Raw genomic sequence first — 21,483 nt, forward strand, 5'->3', positions numbered from 1 at the left:
TTCATCTTTAGCTTTGGTATTGTTTGAATTTCCACAATGTTATTTTTGAAATTAAAAAAAGGAGCGCTGTAAGAGGGCACGATAGTGGCTAAGCTGGGGAAGGAGGGAGGGAGCAGTTATTGGGAAGGGGCCCAGAGGGCTTCTCGGTACCAAAAATGTTCTATTTCATTAGCCAAGGTAACAGTTTCACACGTGTTTGCTTTGGGATGTTTCATCAAGCTGTACATGTACGGCTATTTTCACTTTTCTCAGTGTGCTGTACATCACAATAAAAATGTACGAAAACTTGCTTTATGCATCAACAAAGCAGGAGGGACAACGAAGGCATTTTAAAAGGCATGTCAGCTCTGAACTTTCCAGCTGGCCCCACACCATGGCCAGTCCCACAGGTCACAACAGGTTATACTCCTCAGCTGTAGGTGCTGAAGTTCAAGACCTTTTAAATCAGATCTGGGAGCACACCTAGCCTCCAGCATCGTCACTGGGTGGCTTTTGTCAAATGTCCTCCTGCATCCCAAGAGCCCAGAAAAACACTGACATATGGCAAGGCTCTTAAGTAGGGGAGCCTGAGGCACTGAGAAAGAAAATGAGATTCAAAATGCTACTTAAGATCATATCCATTTTGGGTTTTGGGGGGTTTGGGGTTTGTTGTTGTGTTGTTGTTTAGAAGCCACAGAAAGTTTTGCTTCCTGTTTCTTTTAGTGACATATCCACCAGCCCCTCCCCAGGAATGGAGAGGACTTCTAAAGCGCCCAGAACACCACTCTTACAAGCGGAAAAAGGAGATACCAGAACCATGATCTGTATGACTTTCCTACGGCTGCTGTCACAAATCGTCACAAACTTACTGGCTTAAACAACACACATTTATTATCTTACAGTTCTGAAGGTCAGAAGTCCAAAATTCTCACTGAGCTAAAATCCAGGTGTCGGCAGGGCTCTGTGCCTCTCCAGGGGCTCTAGAGGAGAAACCATTCTCTTGCTTTTTCCAGCTCTTAGAGGCTGCCTGCATTACACTCCTTGGTGCGCGCTCCCCTTCCATCTTGAAAGCCAGGAATGGCTGTCGAGTATTTCCCACTACGCTGTCCCTCTCACTCTGAATCTGAATGCCTGCCTCCCTCTTGCACATTCAAAGGGCCTTATGATTATGTTGGGCCCACGTGCATAACCCAGGATACTCTCCCTCTTTTAAGGTCAGTTGGTTTACCACCTTAATTCCGTCTGCTACCTTAATTCCCACTTAGCACATAACCCAACATAAACACAGCTTCTGATGCTTAGGATGTGGACATCCTTGGGGGGCCATTACTTTACGACCCCCCCACTCCCCACCGCTGATTCATTTCTTGTTGTCCATCTCCCCATTGGTCCCTGAGGGCAGGAACATTTCCCCCCTCTCTGCTGCCTCCCTGGCGTCTAGAACAGTGCTCGTGTCAAAATAAGTATTTGCCTGATGCTGTTGAACGTCTTTTGCATGTTCACTTCAGGGCCTAAGAGCAATTGATCTTAAGAAATCCTTCTTATGAAACATAAAGGCGCTTGTGTTTTAATGCACATGGACTAGGGATCCCAAGAAGTCAGAAGAACAGAAGTGGACAGGATGGAAAAGAGTAATTTCATGCAGAAATTTAAGAACCCCCCAACAACGAGCTCCCAAATTCACTGAGCATCTGTGGTGGTATTTGGCCTGGGACGGACCCAGCACCGAGCCAAAAAATAAGGGAGGTCTAAGTGACTTAGGAATGGGGGGTACAGACGTGAAATAATGACAGTTTAGAACGTAAACAGGTCGTATAGGATCTCTACTCCAGTGTCTCCTGAGGTCCCTATGATACCAAGCGTTTTTAATGGGGCACAAACAAGGCATTAAAACACAGATTCACGAAATAGGGAACTCACCTCCCTTTTAATTCTCTGCAGTCCTTATTAGTGAAACAAAGTCTCATTTTGGTGTTGCTCTGTCTTTAACACCTGGCTAACACTTGCTGATCTTTCTCGCAGAGAGAGTGGGCCTCAGGCTGGAGCCTTGGACAGGCTCCATCTAGATATAGTGTTTGTGGCCAAACAGTACTTCAGATGGCTGGTTTGGGGAAAACCCGAGCCAAGTCTCTCTCTTCACACTTGAGGAAACAGAGCTGGTCTCCCGACCCCCTCTCCTGACCCCTAGTCCAGTCTGTCTGCCTCTTGTGTGTGAAGGTATCCAAGAAAGAATGGGAGAAAACAGAGCATCCATTGCTAAAAAGATGATGGAAGAGAAGGCGAAGGGGCAGGAGGGGGGATGTTTCCCTCTGGCCTGGCTGCTGAGCACCAGACCTTGGAGAGAAGACAGAATGTTGGGAGGGAGCAGAAGGAAAAATGAAGCAATCAAACTCCCCACTCTCAGGGAAGCCTGCTCCATCTGGCTGCATCCACTGGCGGCAGGAACACGCTGGGTGTGCAGAACGAGGAGAAGGAGGGGCAGTGCCAGGAGGCAGGAGGGGGCGGCCCAGGAGCTGGGACTCAGGACTCCCTGCCACCCACGAGAGAGGACTTGAGGAGGGGTTCTAAAATGACCTAGTGAGCCAGTCAGACCCATCAAAAGCTCTGTCCTGCACTCCCCACCCACTCAGACCTCAGGCAAGCCAGACGTGCCACTCCTCCAGCCAACCGGGCTCCTGCAGACTTGAACATGGCTTGCCTTAACTATGGCCAAAATTACCTTTCCAGGAAAATGCTTCCACCTTCTGAAAAGGGCACTGAGAAAATACTGTACGCAGCAGATGAATCTTTCTGCACAAGCATGCTCATAATTTGATGGTCTGGCAATCGATTCCTAAAAAGTATTTTACTGGAACAGAGTACAGAAAAACGTATTTTCTAAATGAAAGCATATAAAAACAAAAGTAGAGCTGCTCTGCATAAACTTCGGCGGGGGGCGGGGATGGGGGGGATAGTTTCCGGAACTTGAGCTCCGTGTTCCAACTTAGTCCTCTCTTGTAAACAGCTAATCATAGATTTAAAAACACTGAGTCAAAACCATCCACCCTGCTCCCTTCTCTGCCACGCTGGAAGAAGCTTGGGTCCAGGTTTTCCTTGGGTCTAAAGTCTCCCATATTTGAGGAATCAATGACAAGAAGCAATAGAAGTCTAAAATAAAAGTGCTGCTTATGCAGAAAACCCTTGACTAAATGTCACAGATGCAAAATCAAAATTTCCAAAACTAAGCCCTGGATTCTCCTTGCAGTGTGGGTTGGTTGAGCTTTGCCACACATCCCTACGTGGTGAGTGTTTCAGTTATTTATGGCTGTGTAACAAATCACCCCAAAATTGAGTGGTTCAAAGCAACAGTTAATTTCATTCCCCATTTTATAGGTCAGCAATTTGGACTGGGCTCAGCTGGAAGGTTCTTCTGGCCTGGGCTGGCTTAGCTGATCTCACATGATCTTCATATGCGTGTGTCCGTGATCAGCTGATGGTCACCTGGAGCTGCCTGTGGATGGCCCTGCCTCCATGGCTGGTGGTTGGCAGGATGTAGCTGGAATAAAAGGGGTCTCTGACCACATATCTCTCCTCATCCATTATGCTAGCCTGGCTTGTTTACATGGTGGTGGAGGGTTCTAAAAATATCAAGAGGAAACTGCAAGGAGGTATAGGCTCAGAACTGGTACTGTGCCTTCTACCACATTCTGTTGGTCAAAACAAATCACATGGACATCTCTGATTCAAAGGACAGATAAGTAGGCTCCACAGCTTGATGCGGGGAACATATGGCCAGTTTTACAATCTACTACAGAGACACAGAGGCACTTTGCCCCAAGTGGTGGGAAGGAGATTAGTTTATTTTGGGAGCCCAAGTTGCCTGGTGGGCGAATGATTCACCTATTATCCATCTACTTGTATCCACGAGGTCCAAGAGACTATGGAACTGTGTTTCCACGTGTCCCTTTCCCTCCCAACACACGTCACAATGAAACTCAGCGTAGCACTCTATCTCATCCGCTTCCTGCCACCACAACTCACCCAAGAATAAGAAGCAACCCATTCTCTCATCAAAAGCCAAGCCAGGCCCTGAATCCTGAGTCTTCCCTCAGCTCCCCCTACTCTCCACACACCTCCTCATCCAACCCCACATTTTGGCTTTTCTGGCAGTGCCCCCTTGTCCCCACCATCTACGTGTCAGCCTAACACACACAGACCATGTCCACACAGCTACTAAACGTCAAAACCAAAATTCAAACCTAGACAGTCTAGCCCCCAATGTGTGCTCTAGCCACAACATTTGACCCTTGCATGGCAGACAGGTCTCATCACAATGTCAATTCCATTTACCTGATAGTAGAGATTTGAGGGGTGATGTTGGGGAAAATTTGTGAGGCTGACGCCATGATCAGTGGAGAAAGTGTGCTGTGATTGATTAGCAATGTCTGCCCTGGCACCGGCCATAGAAGCAGTTGTATGGATCCAGCACATAGCTTTCATCTCTGTCTTATCTTCACCACACTGCTTCCAGGCACTGTCTGATTCTAAAAAGAGTCTCCACCAGGTTGGATAAAAGACATATCTTTATAGAATCTCTACCCAGGAATTCACATTGCATATTTGCACATTGAAGATGCTCCCCCACCCCCTTCTGCCCCCTTGACGTCTATACCTGTCACTCACACTTGTGTTTCCATGGCTCCCATACTTTGCTCTCAAGGTGGATTAACAATCCACAGGACCATTTGGGAGAATGGGCATGTTGTCAAACACACCCCACTGTTTTTCAAAAGGTAGTAGTATACAGTGTCCTGATGTTTTCTGACCACAAAGAACAAATGTTTAGACACTGTCAGGGAAGGATTTTGAAGCAAGCAAGGAATTTCTCTGGCCTCTTAAATTTTAACTTTAAAACTCATGTGACTTTTGCATATGACTTCACGTTACATCTGTATTTACGTTAAGCCTCAATTTTTTATTACTTTTCATCAGGAGCAAATGATGCTCCAGGGAGACGGGTCTCATTTATCCTGTGGTTTGTCATTCAGCCTGGAAGCTGGTTTCATCCTTTCTACTCTAGACAACCTCCACCTACAAGTCATGGCGTAGTAAAAAGATCACAGCTGATTGAGCCACCCAGACCGGGGCTCAAATCCTAGCCTGCCTGCTCAGTAGCTGGATGACCTTGAGCAAACTGCTTTTCCCTTGGAGTCTCAGTTTCCTCATGTGTACAATGGGGATGTTATAAAAATTAAGGAAACTACCTTTGGAAAATTCCTGAAATCTGCAAAAGACTTTAAAAATGCTGCTTCCTTTCCCCTCCTGTCACACCAGGTTTTTCAAGAAAGCTTTGGCCAATGTGAAGAGAAAAAGCCTCCGTGCTGAATTAACATGACAAAGGAATCAGAAGTCTCTCACTGTCCCTTTCACTGAACTCCCCTTCCAGCCATTTCAGAAGAACTGAACTTGATTGAACCAGTTTGGGTACCTCTTTGTATCTGGCAGCTAAGAAAAGAAGATTAAAACCTTAAAGCTGCAGTGTAGATAAAACCAGATTCTGCCTGCTAAATTCACTTTAACCTCCAACCCTAGATGCTATGTTTGTGTGTGGTTGGCTTTTTTTTTTTTTTTTTTTAACAGTTCCTAATCAAAAAACTCCTCAGTTCTCCATAAAGGCAACAAAGGGTATTAGGTTCCTATAAATCTTGCCAGAAATATTCTATTTATATAAAAGTACACAAAACAGATATAAACATGATTTTAGATAGATATCGCTGTAGGTGTGGGTACAGATACAGACAAAAAAAATATCGATATAAATAGACTCATTTTTATATGATACTAATGGAAGTATTCTATGTACAGAGTTCTCCGTAACATACCGTATAGATTTGCACTTTACTATGCATAGATCTTTCGTCCTGTTAATAACTGTATTATTATGTGTGTTATCACTCTATTATTTGAATGAATCATATTTTTACCACCAGTTTTCTACCGAGGGACAAACAGGTGTATTTAATATTGTCCCCTTATAATATTAATATATATTAATTTTAATATTTTATATTAAATTATTATATAATATATAATAATTTTAATATGCAGCGAGGTACCTGCATACGGATCTTCAGATGAAGACGTTTTTAGTTTATATTTGGAGGATAGGATGCTTTTGTTATTGCCCCACAAGTTAACACGCTCAGCAAGAAGTTAGTCGAGCAAGAACACCTTCATACCAGGCAGTTCTTATGCACCCCCCTTTTTAGCAGTGGTCCTCTTCCGAATAGCTCAACATGTTGGTACATTCCACAAGTGTGGTGGGTGCAGATGCTACCTAAAGAAACACTCTATCAGTGGTGGATGAAAATAAAGACACTCCCATTCTTCGCCCCTTTACCCCCAAAGGAGCCAACTTGATTACCTCAGCCCCAACATGCCTATTGCTATGTATGACAAGCAAGAAAATGAATTTTTGAGGTCATACAGCTGTTAGAGAACCGTATAAGAACTAAGAACGCTCACTGGTCCCCAGCCCTTCCCAAAAAAATGAACACACAACTGACTTGGGATCTCAGGTTCCCATACATGACCGCTCCGATATGAAGATCAAATGAAGCTTATTTTTATTACTGATCTGGTCTTTTTCATAAGCCCCCACCTACTAGGTAGCAGGCAAAACAACAAAACAAATAAAAAATACCCAAAAACAAATAGACAAAAATAACTTCGAGTGCAGTTAGCTGCAACAATTTAAATCATTTCTTCAGGTAATGGCAGCCTCTCAGAGCACTCACCCTTCACAAAGGCACTGTTTGAAGCACTTTAAAAGGGGCTGATGCAAGAGAGGCAAGGTGGTCACTGTCAGCAAAAAGGGTCTTTCCAGGTCCATAAAATATAGATACTCCACCTATCAATAGCGTTGTTGGGTGGAATAAACCAGAGCGTGAAAGGACAGCACCAGGCACAAGATGGGTACGTCACCCCTCCCCCGTCCTCCCCTGGGCTCGCCCCCCCTGTGTGGGAGGGAAGCTCCCAGTGTGAGCATCCAGCCACTCAAAGGGGACGCAATGTAGTACGTTCGGTAACTGGCCATCACAGGCCTTTGAGGAGAACAGAGGAGGTGTCTGGGGTGGGGGGTGGAATTGCACAGAGTCATCGTCAAGAATAGCAGGAGCCCAGATGGACGCATATCCAATGTGCCTAGTGCACATGGTTCCATCACCTCCCTGCCAGCGAGCCAAGTATCCAGAACTTCATTTCTTTTTCTTTTTTTTTTACAACCTAATCTTGGAAGTGACATCACATCACAGCCTACACTCAAAGGATGGAGACTACGCAAGGGTATGTACACCAGGAGGGGAGCATCTTTTGGGCCATCTTAGAGGCTGCCAACCACAGTGAGATTTCAGGCAAAGTTTCGGCCTCAGCCTGGTCCCACAGGGAGCCCTGGAGTATAAAATTACACCTCAGAGTTTGTCCAGACTCAAGGCAAGGGAACTGGGGCACCATGATCTCTTTTATGGGTTTGGTGTGCGCCCCCCCCACCCCACCCCAACTTCTGGGCGCATAACTTAAAATTTTTGAAATATAAAAGTTTGCTGCTGGCTTTCCATTCCCAAATTTGGGACAGGGTGATCATCACTGGCCTGGCAGCTTTAGAGGCCTTCTGAGCACTAGACACTTCTCAGCATCATTTGCAATTGTTTTCGATGACCATGCACTTGGAGGCTTCCGAATATGAACAACACGGGACTCATTACGGGTGTGCAGGGGCAGGGGACCTGGGGAAAGAGACACGGTGAGAAGGGCAAATGGCCGTGGAAGGCCACAGAGGCTCTGCAGTCACAACCATCAGATTAGGGCAGGTCAAACCCCCTCCAAGATACATGCAAGGATGTCACTGTGTGCACTGGGGGAGCGGGATGGCATATTATCGCTTTCACTCTCACAGAAATAAACAATTCCTGAGGAGTCTTCACACTGAGTTATTAACTCTTATGGCTCAATCATTCATCACGGCCCCTCTTGGCTCACTGCAGGGAAACACATTCTCAAAATGTCCTGGCCTCTGCAAATAGCATCTCAGGCCCCTTCGAACATACAGAACTAGAGAGGAACTAGAGTTTTGGTTACATGAGTCACCCCACACAAAACGCTGCACACGAAGCTGAAAGTCTACTGAGCTTTTTCATTAAATCTTCCTTTGGGATCCAAAAAGCACTCTGGGATTTTTCAGACCCTGGGTCACGGGCAGAAATCTGACTGTGGATGGTAAGGGGTAAAGAGACGGGGCTGGCTTCAGGCAGATCTTTTCATCACAGCAGGCAGAAGACTTACTCCTTTTGAGACAGTCCCAAGAGAAGCTGGTTTCATCTTTCATTTCCCATAAACATAGAAGAAATGCAAGTCATAATATTTTAAAATTCCAGTTGTTTACCCTGTTTTTAAAAAGGGTATACACAGGAAAATGACTAAAAGGAAATAAAGACACCAAATTATTAACTGGGGTTTTCTTTTGGTCATGATTTTTACTTTCCTCTTAATATCCTTTTTAATTTTTTCCAAAAGTTCTACGATGAGCAAATATTTACTGTTATGAACTTTTTCTAAAGATTGGTTTTATGTTTCAAATTCCTATTATTTGACATTTCTACTTTATTTTTTCAGCAAATATTTAGGAAGTACCTCTTATGTGCCGTATCTGAGTCAGCAAATTATAGTTCTCAGCCCACAGCCTCCTTTTGTAAATAAAGTTTTTTTTGAAACACAACTATGCCCCTTTGTTTACTTATTGTCTATGACTGCTTTTGCACTGCAAGAGCAGAGTTGAATAGCTAACAGTCTAAAACATTTGCTGTCTGGCTCTTTCCAGAAAATGTTTGCTGACTCCTGGGCTCTATGAGAGGCTCTAAGTTAAGTAATAGAAAACAACAGTGAACAAAAACATAAAAGATACATCCCCAGGATTATGGAATTTGTTACTTTTTTACCTACAACTTCAGGGGTTCTCATATTCCTACAAGCAGCTACTCTGGGGTTGCAGGCAGTGTGTAAGCCGGCATGTGATAGTCAGAGCTTTAGTCTCTATGCTGAGAGCAGATTCTTGATGGCCAAGAGATGGAGAGACCCCCAATTTTGTTTTCCCTGTTAACGAAGGCGTTATTAAGCTGTACTGCCTCCACCCCAACACAGCGCCCACCTGACAGATGGTTAAGTGCTCAGGAAACTTTAGCTGGTACGATCAGGGTCACCCAAGGGTCCCCAGATGGATTCACCATCCCCTCCCTGGGAGTCAAACTTCACCCCAGGCTGACGAGGGAGGCCAGTGTCTCTTACATCCAGCCAGCGGAACTCTAGGAGAATTAAACTAGCCTCTCTTTATTTATCGTCAATAGCTTATTTGAGGGTCACGAAGCTGGGAGTTTCAGATACATGGTAAGTGGACGGCACACGATTCCTTCTCCAACTAAAGCACCACCTGGGCTGGGATCTGCAGATGAATAATAAAGAAATGAGTTTCCAAACCCAGTTCAGTAAACAAGCTCCCGAGAACATACCACCGCCACCTTTTGCCTTCTACTGGACTCCATCTCCTTGGAAACATCATAATAGGCTTAACAAAAGCTCAGAAGAGTCTTAGAAGATCTGCTGCTCACCCCGCACCAGGAAATGTGCTTATGTATTCCATTAAGGAAGCGTGTGTTGTGTTGGCCTCCGCGTTAACCTGCTAGGCACGCAGAAACACATCAGGCACAGGTGGGGGAGAAGCGGGGCCCAGGGCTCCCTGTGCAAAGAGCAGTCTGCAATAAATGCTCATAGTAGGAGCGTGGAGTCTGTTCAGCATTCACTAGCGTCCTCCCAAGTCTGTCTCCTTTATTCAATTAAGGCCATGACAGGAAGCTTCAATTTTCTCTATGATTTAAAATAATGATAAATAATCAGGTAGAGTTCGGGGCTTTTTTCTGTCTTGAAGACACATTTCTAAGAGAAACTTCTGCTGAATTTAATCATGCCTGCTTCTGGGAAACAGTCATCAAACAGGCAATTGGCAATTCAAATCGTCTCCCCCACACAAACACACCCTTTGCTGGTGGCACTGTGGGTCTCAGAATGAATCATTCAGAACTGGGAGGGCTGCTCTGGGCTTCCAAGACAAACAAAACAAGAGCAACAACAACATTTATTATTATTATTATTATTATTATTATTATTATTATTAAGTTAATTTGGCCCAGAGAGAGAGAGAGTAGAAATGATTCTGGTAGATGTTCAAATGAGAAGGATTAACAAAAGAAAAAAAGAAAAACACACACCCAGCGACACGAGGAGACATATTTAGGGAGTTGCTCCCCCAGTACAGGACTCGCTGCTCTAAGGACCATCTTTTTTCACCATCTTCTAAATGTAGTATGTCTGCTATGCCTGATGTTTTTTCATCTGAAGTAGTAGTATTCAGGGTCCAACCACGCAAGAGTTTCGCTTTACCTTTTTTATTTGGGGGCCATTTCTGGAAGCTGGAATAAGGAAAAGGAGGTGAAATCCTATGAGCTTTTGGGTCTGAAGTGGAATGAGGTTCCCCTAAAACGGAAGAGCATAGTTTCCGGATTCACACATGTGAGTTTAAATCTCGCTCGTCAGATGACTGATCGTGGGTGAGTTACCTAAGAGCTTCACTTGCCATGTGGTGATGTATTAGAATGTCCTCAGGGCGTTATTGTGAGGATTAAATGACGTAACACCTACCACGTGTCTGAAAAACAGTAAGTGCACAGAACTGTGAGCTGCCATCATGATTAGTACTATGATCAGCACTACTGTCAGCCAGCCCGATCCTGGAGTTAATCTTAAATCCTCTTGCTGACATCACATGGAAGTGCTTGGCCAGGATTTGTTTGGAAATCTCCAAGGATAGGAAGGCCACTCTCTACATCTGTGTATATCTCTGGCTCTTAGAATGTTCTTTCATGTATTCAGCTAAAATTTCTCCCACTGTGGCTCGGGCTTCTTGGTCTTCGTTCTATCTCTTGGGAATCTTAAAAGGCAGGGACAATCTCTCTTGTACTTTGTGCTAGTGAAGGTTTGTTTTTACTATAAGTAAGAGAACCAACTTTAGGAAGCTTTAGCATTAAAGGAAATCAACTGGAAAGATCCTGGGACATCTGATCAACTTGAAGAGGAGGAAGAAGAAGAAGAAAAAGGAGGAGAAGAAGGGGAAGGAGGAGGAGGAGGAAAGGGGGAAGGGGAAGAAGGAGATGAGGAGGAGGGAGAAAAAGGAAGGAAGGAGGAGTTGGTAAGAGAAGGAAAAGGAGGACGGGAATCGGCCTCCGGGAATTCAGGAACCAGGGCAGATTCAGGACTGATTTTATCAGGACTCACCAAACCTTCCTGTCTGGCACTACCATTGAGAAGTCTTACCCACAGCTACAAGAATGTGATTGGCTCAGCCTGAGTCAGGTGTCCACCCCTGGACCAATCAACTCTGGCCAGGGGGCAGAGTCACAGCCTGCAGAGCTTGGTGCTGGGAGCTCACCTGTGTATTGAGGAGTAGAAAAGCATCCCACAGAAGAGCAAACTGTTGTGAGCTGAGCAGCCTCCCAGCCACCATGAGAGTGAACCATGGCATAATCCGTAGATACTCCAAGAAGCAATTCTCTAGGATAAATATCCTTCAGCTCTTTCAACCATGGGGAATGAATTATTAATTTGAAATAATTGTGTGATTGTTCATTTAGTTTTCTCGCTGTTAAGATTCCTGAATGTTAAGCTTTGTGAAGACAGAGGACCATGTCTAGCTCATTCACTGACATATCCCACCACTTACCCAGGGTCTTGGACCCCAACTCAAATAATTGCTGCATAAATGCATTAATTAAATTAACATTTTGGAGATCCTTGTGGTTACCTGCCTCCAACTACGGCTAAATCTTTTTCAGTAAGTTCCCACTCGTGATAAAAAGAACTACAGCATCAGAAGGTTTTTTGCACAAAATAGGAAAGAAGGTAAAATAACTCATAGGTCTTATTTTCAATCACTTGAGCGTTTTATTTGCCCATCTGTTCTGGTTATCTATTCTTGCATAACGTTCTCCAAAACATAGTGGCTTAAAACAACAGCAGTCATTGAGTTGGCCCATGAATTGGACAGGCATACTGGGACGGCTCATCTCTGTCCCACAGGCCACCAGCCAGAATAGCTTGGCTGGGGGCTGGAGAATCCACTTTCAAGATGGCTGGCAAGTTGGTGCTGGCTGTCAGCTGGAAGCTCAGCTGAGGATGTGGATCAAGACCTCAGTTCCAAGCCACAGGGATCTCTCAATACCCATGCTTGGTCATGCGCATTGCATGGAGCCTGGGTTCCAGGAGTGAGCAACCCAAAAGAGCAAGAGAGAGAAGTACGCAGAATTTTTATGCTGCATCCTCAGAGCTCACATGGCACCGCTTCAGCCATATGCTATTGGTCATGACAGTCACAAAGGTCTGCCCATTTCCAAGGGAAAGGACCTAGTCCTCACCATGCTACGAGAGAAGTCTGAAAGTCACACTGAAAGAAGAGCATGTGACATGGGCGATATGGCTGTGGCCGTCTTTGGAAAATACAATCTTTCCCACCATCTCTTCTCTTTTGGCACAGGCAATCAAACTGAGTTTCAAAATTGCAAATTTGAACACTGTTGACCAGTCCTCCACTCAATCATTGATTTTTTTTTTTTTCAGTCATCTATGCTGGGCATAGAATTAAGTCCTGAAAGTACATAGATAAATGAGAAAAATCTCTTCCATTGGGGAGTTCGCAGATGGGTAGAGAGGATGAATAATGAAAATTCAATGTGATAAGTGATTCAGCCAAGGTATGTACAGGCAGTGTTGGCAGAGAAAGAAATGATGGATTTTGCTGGAATGGAAGTTAGTTTCCCTTAACACTTTCTTCAGTGGATATGGGCTCTGTCATGCTGCTAGGTTACCATTTTCAGAGTTCATATGTATTTCCCTAGATGAGCATGTAGGCAGCCAGACCACCTGAGCTATACCATGTGTAAGCCACACCACCCACAACCAAAAAGAACAGGATTTGTTGGCTAACAAAAGCAGTACAGACAGGGATGGATGTCTTGGACGTAATGGTCCTCCCGGGAGCCTTGAAATTTTCACAGGTGAGAGAACCCCAGAAAACAAATAATAATGATGATAATAACTTTTCTTAAAATAGGCTTTTTTCAGAACATTTTAGATTTACAGAAAATTGGAGAAGATAGCACAAGGAATTCCCACACACCCTAAGCCCAGTGCCCCACTGCTAACCTCTTCCATTAGTTTGGTAATTTATTACAATTCATGAACCACTATTGATACATTACTACTAGCTCAGGGGCATGGTTCATTCAGATCCCCTTAATTTTGACCTAGTGTCCTCTTTCTAGTCCAGGATTCCATCCAGGATGCCACAACACATTTACCTGCTGTCTCCTAAGGCTCCTCTGGGCTATGACAGCTTCTGGACTTAGTATGTTTTTGAAAACCGTGACAGTTTTGAGGAGTACTGGTCCTATATTTTGCAAGAGTCCCCTCTACTGGGATGTGTCTTATGCTTTCCTCGTGATTAGACTGTGGTTTTGGATTTGGGGAGGAAGACCACAGACACACATTGTCATTTTCATCACATCCTATCAAGGGCACATAGGACCGACCTGATTCATCACTGCTGATTTTCACCTCGACCTGGATGAGGTACTGTTGGTCAAATTCATCCCCTGTACAAGGGCTCTTCCACCCCCTTTGGATAGCGCCCCCGTTTGGAAGGAAGTCGTCATGTGCAGCTCACACTCAGGATGTGGGCAGCTGTGCTCCTCCTTGAAGACGGCATGTCTCCAGAAACCATTTGGGAAAGCTGTCTCTTTTCCCGGTTTATGGACTTGTTCAATCATTCCTTTATGTCAGTATGGACTCACGGACATTTACTTTATACTTTGGGTTACAACCCATCACCGATTTATTTTGTTGCTCCAGGTGTTCCGGCTTTGCCACTGGGAGCTCTTTTGATAGGACCCTCTTCCCTTTGACCAACCCCCGTCACTGTGTCATAACGTTTTTGCCGATATGTGCGAGCACTAGAATATAAAGGCTATGTTATTCAGCGTATTTCTAACCTAATCTTTCAAATAAGCCTATGGTGTCAGTGTTCTCCTCTACAGAGAAGGAAGCTGAGACGCGAAGGGGTTCAGTAAATTATCCAAGGTCACAAAGTTTGTAAATAATAGAGCCTTCCCTCCAGACTCCCCAACTTGTAACAAGCCGAGTATTAAAAAGAATACAACCTCATGTTATCTCCCAACCTGTTGAAACACAAACACTGGTTATATAGCGGGGGTACCAAAAATATATACACAAGTGGACACTGTGGTCAGCGTTGCTCAAGCAGCAGTTCACCGTCATCAGAGGTGTCTGGACGCTGATGGGAACCACTTTGAGCACCTCTTGTCATCGCAGACGTCACACGTGACTTGTATTCATCTTTTGTTATCGGTGCATATTGAGTATTAGAATTTTAATAGTTTTTTCCTTTCTTAAAATGTGTATACATGTTTTTGGCACCCTCTGTGTCTATTGGGATACAAAAGAGACACAGAGCCCACTGAAAGAGCTCCCAACAACACAAGCACTGGCCGCCACTCTCCTGTACCTTTTGGCTTCCAGTCCTCACCCCAGCACCCCCGTGCCCAGTCAAGAGGAAAACCACCCACACGGGAGTGTTATGGACCTACTGCGCTGCCCCTCTCACGGGAAGTTGTACAAAGACGTGATGGACACATAGGGATGGATGCAAAAGCTGACATTTCCAAAATCGGAACGGGTGATATTTTGGGGCTTGAGTGGGTCCTCCTGGAGTCCCTTCAACTAGATCACATGAGCCCACTCCACCCACTCAGGAGCAAGCCCTTAGCACAGCCCACGCCCTTCCAAACCTTGGAGCTACACTCTCTCCATGTTCCCCTCCAACCCTGCAAGATGCCAAAACAGCTTCAAGGGAGTCTGCTGAGAATTCCTAATCATTTTTACATTGGGTTGGACAAAGCCCAGAGCAGAAGGAAAGAAAAACTGAGACGGAGACCCCCTTTTGAAAGCCCCACAATAAGCAGAGATCCAGATCCAAAGCCAGAGTCCCATGTCCCTGTGCTGTGTGCCCAGGACACAGGAAGCTCGGGTAAGCCGCTTTCTGCCCCATCACGCCCAGCCTGGAATTAATAGCGTATGTGTTCATTCCTTCGCCGCTAGGGTGGCACCAGTCATCTTGCCTCCCCTAAATCATCCCCCGTTCTTCCAAAGCCATCAGCTTGCTTTCTATTGGTTAGAAGATAGTACCATCTTACACAATAAAAGCCCATTTGAACAATTTCTCCGCTCCCTCTGAGAAAGGGGGGCAAACTCAGTGTGAGGGCAGGCTTCCTTTATCGGTTTGTGCTTTGGAAATGCACAATGCCATCCTTTAGATTTCCTAAGTAACTAGAGCAGAGCCAAAGTAGTCAGTGGCACTCAGCTGGAGTTAAGACCTTGTTCATAAAGCCTAAAGAACTTCAAAAAGTTTCAAGGACAATACCTAGTGTAATACGCTCATTGACATCTAAAGGGCCCAAGAAAACTAGGCCACGGATATAATGAGAGGCAAAAATACTGATCAATGGGAGGGGAGAGGTACCACAGTGTCCCTGCGAGCTCTTGCTTCCTGCTTTAAGGATAAAATTGGATGGGAGCAGTGGCTTTTAGAAGACGTCAGAACTGCCTTGCAACTCTGGCAGTAGCTATTATATCTTTGTTTCCTAAATTTAAAAACACTGAGCTTCTATAATTTTCTCCAATGAGGCTATGTTATTTTTTGGAGTCCTGGCTTTGTGGCTGCCTTGCTCTGTGGACACAGTCACCCCTTTAGGGATATTCAGTTTAGTCGTCCATAAAAGGGGACCCTGTACATCCTTACAGAGATATTTTTACCTGAAAGCTTTCTTCACCAAAAAGTTGGATGAGATTATGTGTTAAGATGCCCAGGACCCTCCAAGACAAAGCAGAGATTGTTCCAGTCCTCCCAAAGCTTAATTATGGAGCAGAAAATGTAAAATTCATTATGGACATATAATAGTCTGGAACACACACACACACACACACCAATCCCAGAGCTACTAGCAACTCACTGAGTGCTCATCTCTTCCTGACTAATATACTTTCCAGAAAATAACAGCTCATTCACTTTAAAGGTGAAGGTGGTTATTTTCATGCAAGGACACTTCCTTTGAATTATGTCAAGGCCATCGGTCAAGGTTAAAGAGTATCTTGACCTTTTGCTGTGTTCTTCTCAACAACCTTCTCCCTTTGGACCATCGCCCATTAATTAGCTTGACCATAACAGAGTGACCCAAGGAAGGAGAAGGGAGACAAATCAAAGGGAGTTATTTTCTGCTGGAAGCAGCTATGTTCAAAGATCTCATTTATCCATTCGTTCTTTCAACAAATATTTACTGAACTGTATTAGCTGCTCAAGTACTATACTAGGCACTGAGAATAAAACAGTGAACGAGATACTCACAGCCTGGGGGAGGAGACGGAAAATTTTTAAAGGCACTAATGACACATTATTACGAGCTCTGGGACAGGTAAGCACGAGGCACTGTGGGAACATAGATGATAGGCACCTGTCTCCTTTGAGGCAGTAAGGGAAGACTTCCTGGAGGGGGTGACAAGGATGCTAAGACCACCAGAACAAGCAGGAGGTGACTTGGTGAAATGGAAGGCAGTGTGATGAGAGGGGTCAGAAAAGGGCACGGCAAGGGCAAAGGCAGAGGTCGGGGGAGAGAGCATTCCTGGCGGGGTTTGCAGAGGAGGAGGACAGGATTGAGACATGAGGTTGTCAAGATCAATCTGGTATATTACAGGAGTCAATGGAAAACCACACAGAGCTTTCAAGAAGAGAAGTGGCAGAGTCAGACCTGCATTAGAGGAAGAGCTCCGTGACTACGGTACATTAGGTAGAGAAATAAAATTTGGGGATGTCGTAGAGATCTCAATAATCAGTGAAAAAGACCACAATTTGTAGAAAGCGTTGTCCCACATATTACTGTTTTTAATCCTTAGAACAACCAGGAAAACGAGGTGTAGCAGCGACTCCCATTTTATAGGTGAAGAAATTGAAGCTCTAAAACAGGGTTTCTCAGCCTCAGCTTTATTGCTATTTTGGACCAGAAATCCCTTGTTGTCAGGCCGTCCTGGGCACTGTAGGATGTTTAGCAGCATCCCTGACCTTCACTCATGAGACAGCAGCAGAACCGTCCCACCAAATGTGACAAGTGGGAGGGTCCAATCGCCCCTGGTTGAGAACCACTATTCTCAAAGATCAAACCCCAAGTTCACATGAACGAGGATGCGAACTGGGGCTCTGTCTTCATGATCTGCCCTCTTTCCCTCCATCAAGCACACTCCCGCCCCTGCTAGCCTCATCCCTTGTGGCCTCAGCCAACACATCGTATGAATCAATTTGCCTCTAAACGATTGAAGTTTACACTGGGAATCTTAAGAACAGATGTCGCCTTCCCTGTCATTTGGTTTTTCTCTTACATTAAAGCAACATTTTTGTTTTTGTTTTTGTTTTTTGTCTTGTGAGCTAAAAATTGTGAGCTTAGCACACTGGAAGCGAAAGAGATTTCTGTCATCACGTGTGCATTTTATACATTTCTTTTCAAAGCAGGAAAGCATTGGCACCAAAAATGAGGATGATTTGCATGGCATCAGAGTCCATTTCTGCTCAATGCCAAGGGGTGTTTGACCTTTTCTTGGGCACTGCCACCCATTTGGTGATTTGAAGTTTCCTCTTATAAGTATGCATTAAAATAAAATCATTCTTCTCATGGATCTGCATCAGAAAGCTTGCCTTGTGATTACATCTGCAGATATAAAAAAAAATGGAATTTCACAGAGTGGTACATGCAGCAAAAGCATGGTCGAGCCAATTTCCTCTGTTCCCTCTTTACGTGAAAGTGTGGCAGTGATTGGAGCGGAGAATGTCTTCCCCATACTCAAATTACCCTGCGAGACAAAGGGAGATTTTTAGAAGAGTCCTGAGCATGCAATTGTATTACCTGAGCACCAATTTTAATATAATTCATGTAATTTCTTCTGCAGGAGAAAAGTCATTTTCCTAAATGTCTGGTAAAATGAGAGCTGATGGATTTTTGACTCCCACCAACAACCTCTTCTGTGGAATTTTCTACTAAAAGAAGAAACATGGAGAGGTGCCCAGCTCAAAGAGCCTTAGCTGGGAGCAGAGAAGGTTTGAAGGGCCTTTCAACTCTATTGATTTCTAATGACTGTCTCTCAGACCAGACCAAACGTATCGCAAAAACTGCCATCTTATCAAGATCGAACCAAGGTCAGATTTGGCCAGGGTGTCCACCTCTGCACTCCTGCCACTGGGGGTTAGGTCATTCTTTGTGGTGGGGTCTGTCCTTGCATTGTCGCTTGTTTAGCAGTATCCCTGGTTTCTACCCATTCAAGGCCAACTGCACACGACCCCAGCTGCGACAACTGAAAATGTCTCCATTCATTGTCACATGTAAGAATCAGTGAGTTTTGCCCCTTTGTCCCGGGACCTCTCTGGCCTATTCTTGGGACCCATCTAAGGGGTAGAGAGAAAGCTAAATTCAGTGCTCAAAATTAATTCTTGGGCAATCAAGAGGTGCTGTTGGATGACCAAAGGGACTCAAAAAGGTAGGTGTACCAGGCATCCAACACAACGAATTTCCCTCTGGTACCTAAGGGTCTATCTGCACAGCAGGATGCTGGAGGTGGACATTACTTTTCTTTCCGTTATTTATTTAACAAATGTGAGATCGTCTACCATGTGCCAGGCACCGTCGTAAATGCTTCCAAGAAGCAACTCATTCAATCTTTGTGACAACCCTACAAGGTAGGTACTATCATTACCCCATTTCACTGATTAGAAAACGGAGGCCCATTTTAAGTTAGCGAGTAGCAAACCAGAATTCAGGTTAAGGCATTTGATTCCATAGCCTGGGCTCTTTATCAGTAAGCTACGGTGAGTACACTCTGTGTCAGGGAAAGGAACTTGAGCTTGGACTCAGATTCATCAGCTTAGCTCCTAGCTCTGTCACTTACTAGCTGACGAACTTCGCCAAGTTCCTTGATGTCTCTAAACCTAATTACCTCCCATCTCCAATACCATCACCTTGGGGTTAGGGCTTCACCACATAAATTTGGCAGGACACATTTCGGTCCATAGCAAACTCTTTCTCCAAACAGTTGCCTACACGATCATTTTAAAAGCTAAGCAGAGTATGCTGCTCCCCTGATTATAACTCTTTAGTGTGGATTGTCACGCTTAGAATAGAATTCAGATCCCTAACCATGCTCTGCTATTTTCTGCATGATCTAACTCTTGCCTATCTCTTTGATCTCACTGCCCACCCCTCTGCCCATTACTATGGTCCGGCCATACTGGCGTTTCTTCTGTCTGCAGCATATACCAACGTAGTTCCTGCCTCAGGCCCTTTGCACTTACTGTTCCCTCTGTCTGTAACACTTTTCCCAGACCTGTTTCAATGGCCGGCTCCTTCTTGCCACCGAGATCTCAGTTTTGATGTCAGCTCTGCAGAGCAGCCTTCCAGGCCATCCAAAAGTCACCCTTTGTTGTGTCCGTTCCATAGAACAAAGCATTCTATCTGCTTTGTTTCCTCCACAGCTCTTACCAGTATCTGGCATGATGCCTGCTCCTCCAAATAGAGCAGAAGCTCTAGAGCAGAGCCCGTGCCTGCGTGTCCACCGTCCTACCCTTAGCACCTGCCCCAAGCCCAGCACATCCCAGGAGCTCATCAAATAACAAATGAATGAGGTAAGGAAGGCAAGGAGGCGCTTTGGTTCAGGCCCGAACCTCTCCCTCTGCACCAGCTCTCTTTAAGCCTCCCTCCAAGGTAGGTGGCTCATGAAAAATATGTATAAAATTATGTCCTACAATCACCAGATGTGCAGATCAAGAACAAAGTGGAATTAGACTGGAAAATTACAGCACAGGCAAACCCATGCTGGGAGGCCCTATTAAAACCAAAGAGAACTGACTGCTCGTCACCGCCCATCACCACACCATAAAAGAAAAGAGAAAACCAAGCCCCCACCTTTCCTTGTGGCTCATAATAGAGGTGAGAAAGGGGTGTGGATTCTCCCCCCTTGCTCCCTAACTCTCTTCAGTGTCTCAGTCCTCTTTCCTAAATAACAAGAAGAAATACACAAAAGAAGAGAAACCCAAACCTCATCTGTCCCAAAGGGCTCAGACACATGCAGTGATGAACACCCCTTACGATCAGGTGGCCACGGTGGTTCCTTTGCTAAGTCCCACCCCCAACCGAGAACAAAATGAATTTTCCTCACCTTCATCCAGCCTCGGGGCTCATCCCAGCAGCCCCACGCCAGCCGTGCAAATAAGAGCACAGAGCCACCTCTGCTCACAATATGAGTGTCAGAGGTCCCTCACTGCCAGCTCCTGGGCACACACAGAGCCCACAGATGTGTCCTGTTTGACCTGCAGGATGTTTTTGATCTGAATTAGTTGCCAACATTTAAAAGTAAGATTTTATAGAAATATCTGTATTTCCAACTTCTCTAGAGAATCAATCTGACATGGGGCTCACATTCCCACTACGCAAAACTCTGTTGGGACCGAGAAATGACTGCCCACTGTGACATTCTGGAATTTTCTATTGCATCACAGTATCCGCTCGCCCACTTCACTCGCTCATATTACCTGTCTGGACCTCACAGGTATTGAGTTTGCAACCCCTGCTATGCATGCACGTGTACACACACATATACACACTCTCAGAGGTGAAATTAATAGACTAAGAACTTCTTTTGCTGGGCAATAACATTGCACGCCTTGAATGGAGGAGAACGTCACAAGACAGCTCTGTCGAATCAAACGGGAACATCCTAAACCTTTACTATGTCTTTGCAGCCTCCTTGCAGGGAATAAAGAAGAGTCAGAAAGCCTAATGTCTCCTTCTACAGAAGCAGCAAGTGCTGTGATGAACAGGGAAGTATCATTCTCATTAAAATTGAGACACCTGAGGGCAGGAATTTGATTTTTAAAGACACTTGATGTGGCAGAGATTGCCAACTGTTCACCAAATCTAGGTCTTCCTTCTGGGCACACAGCTAGCCTAGCCTTTCTCTGACCCTCTCTTGTGGTTGGGTGTGGTCACGTGACTGGGCCTATGGCATGGACACAGCTGGACGCTGATGATGAAGGGGCCCTAGAGGACGATGCAATGGCACAAGGTGAAAGGATCACAGGTCCCTGAACCACCACACAGAAGTGAGCCTTTCAACAACCAGAAATATCCAACGTGGACTGGTATAGAGAAGAAATAATCCTGCATTGGAGCCACTAGGCATTTTGAGGATTCGCCATTGCCTTAGCTTTGTCTGTCCTAATACACCTCATAAGCTTCCAAGGAAAACATAAGTAAAAAT

The sequence above is a fragment of the Rhinolophus ferrumequinum genome, assembly GCF_004115265.2.
Source record: "Rhinolophus ferrumequinum isolate MPI-CBG mRhiFer1 chromosome 15 unlocalized genomic scaffold, mRhiFer1_v1.p scaffold_54_arrow_ctg1_1, whole genome shotgun sequence".
NCBI classification, from domain to species: Eukaryota; Metazoa; Chordata; class Mammalia; order Chiroptera; family Rhinolophidae; genus Rhinolophus; species Rhinolophus ferrumequinum.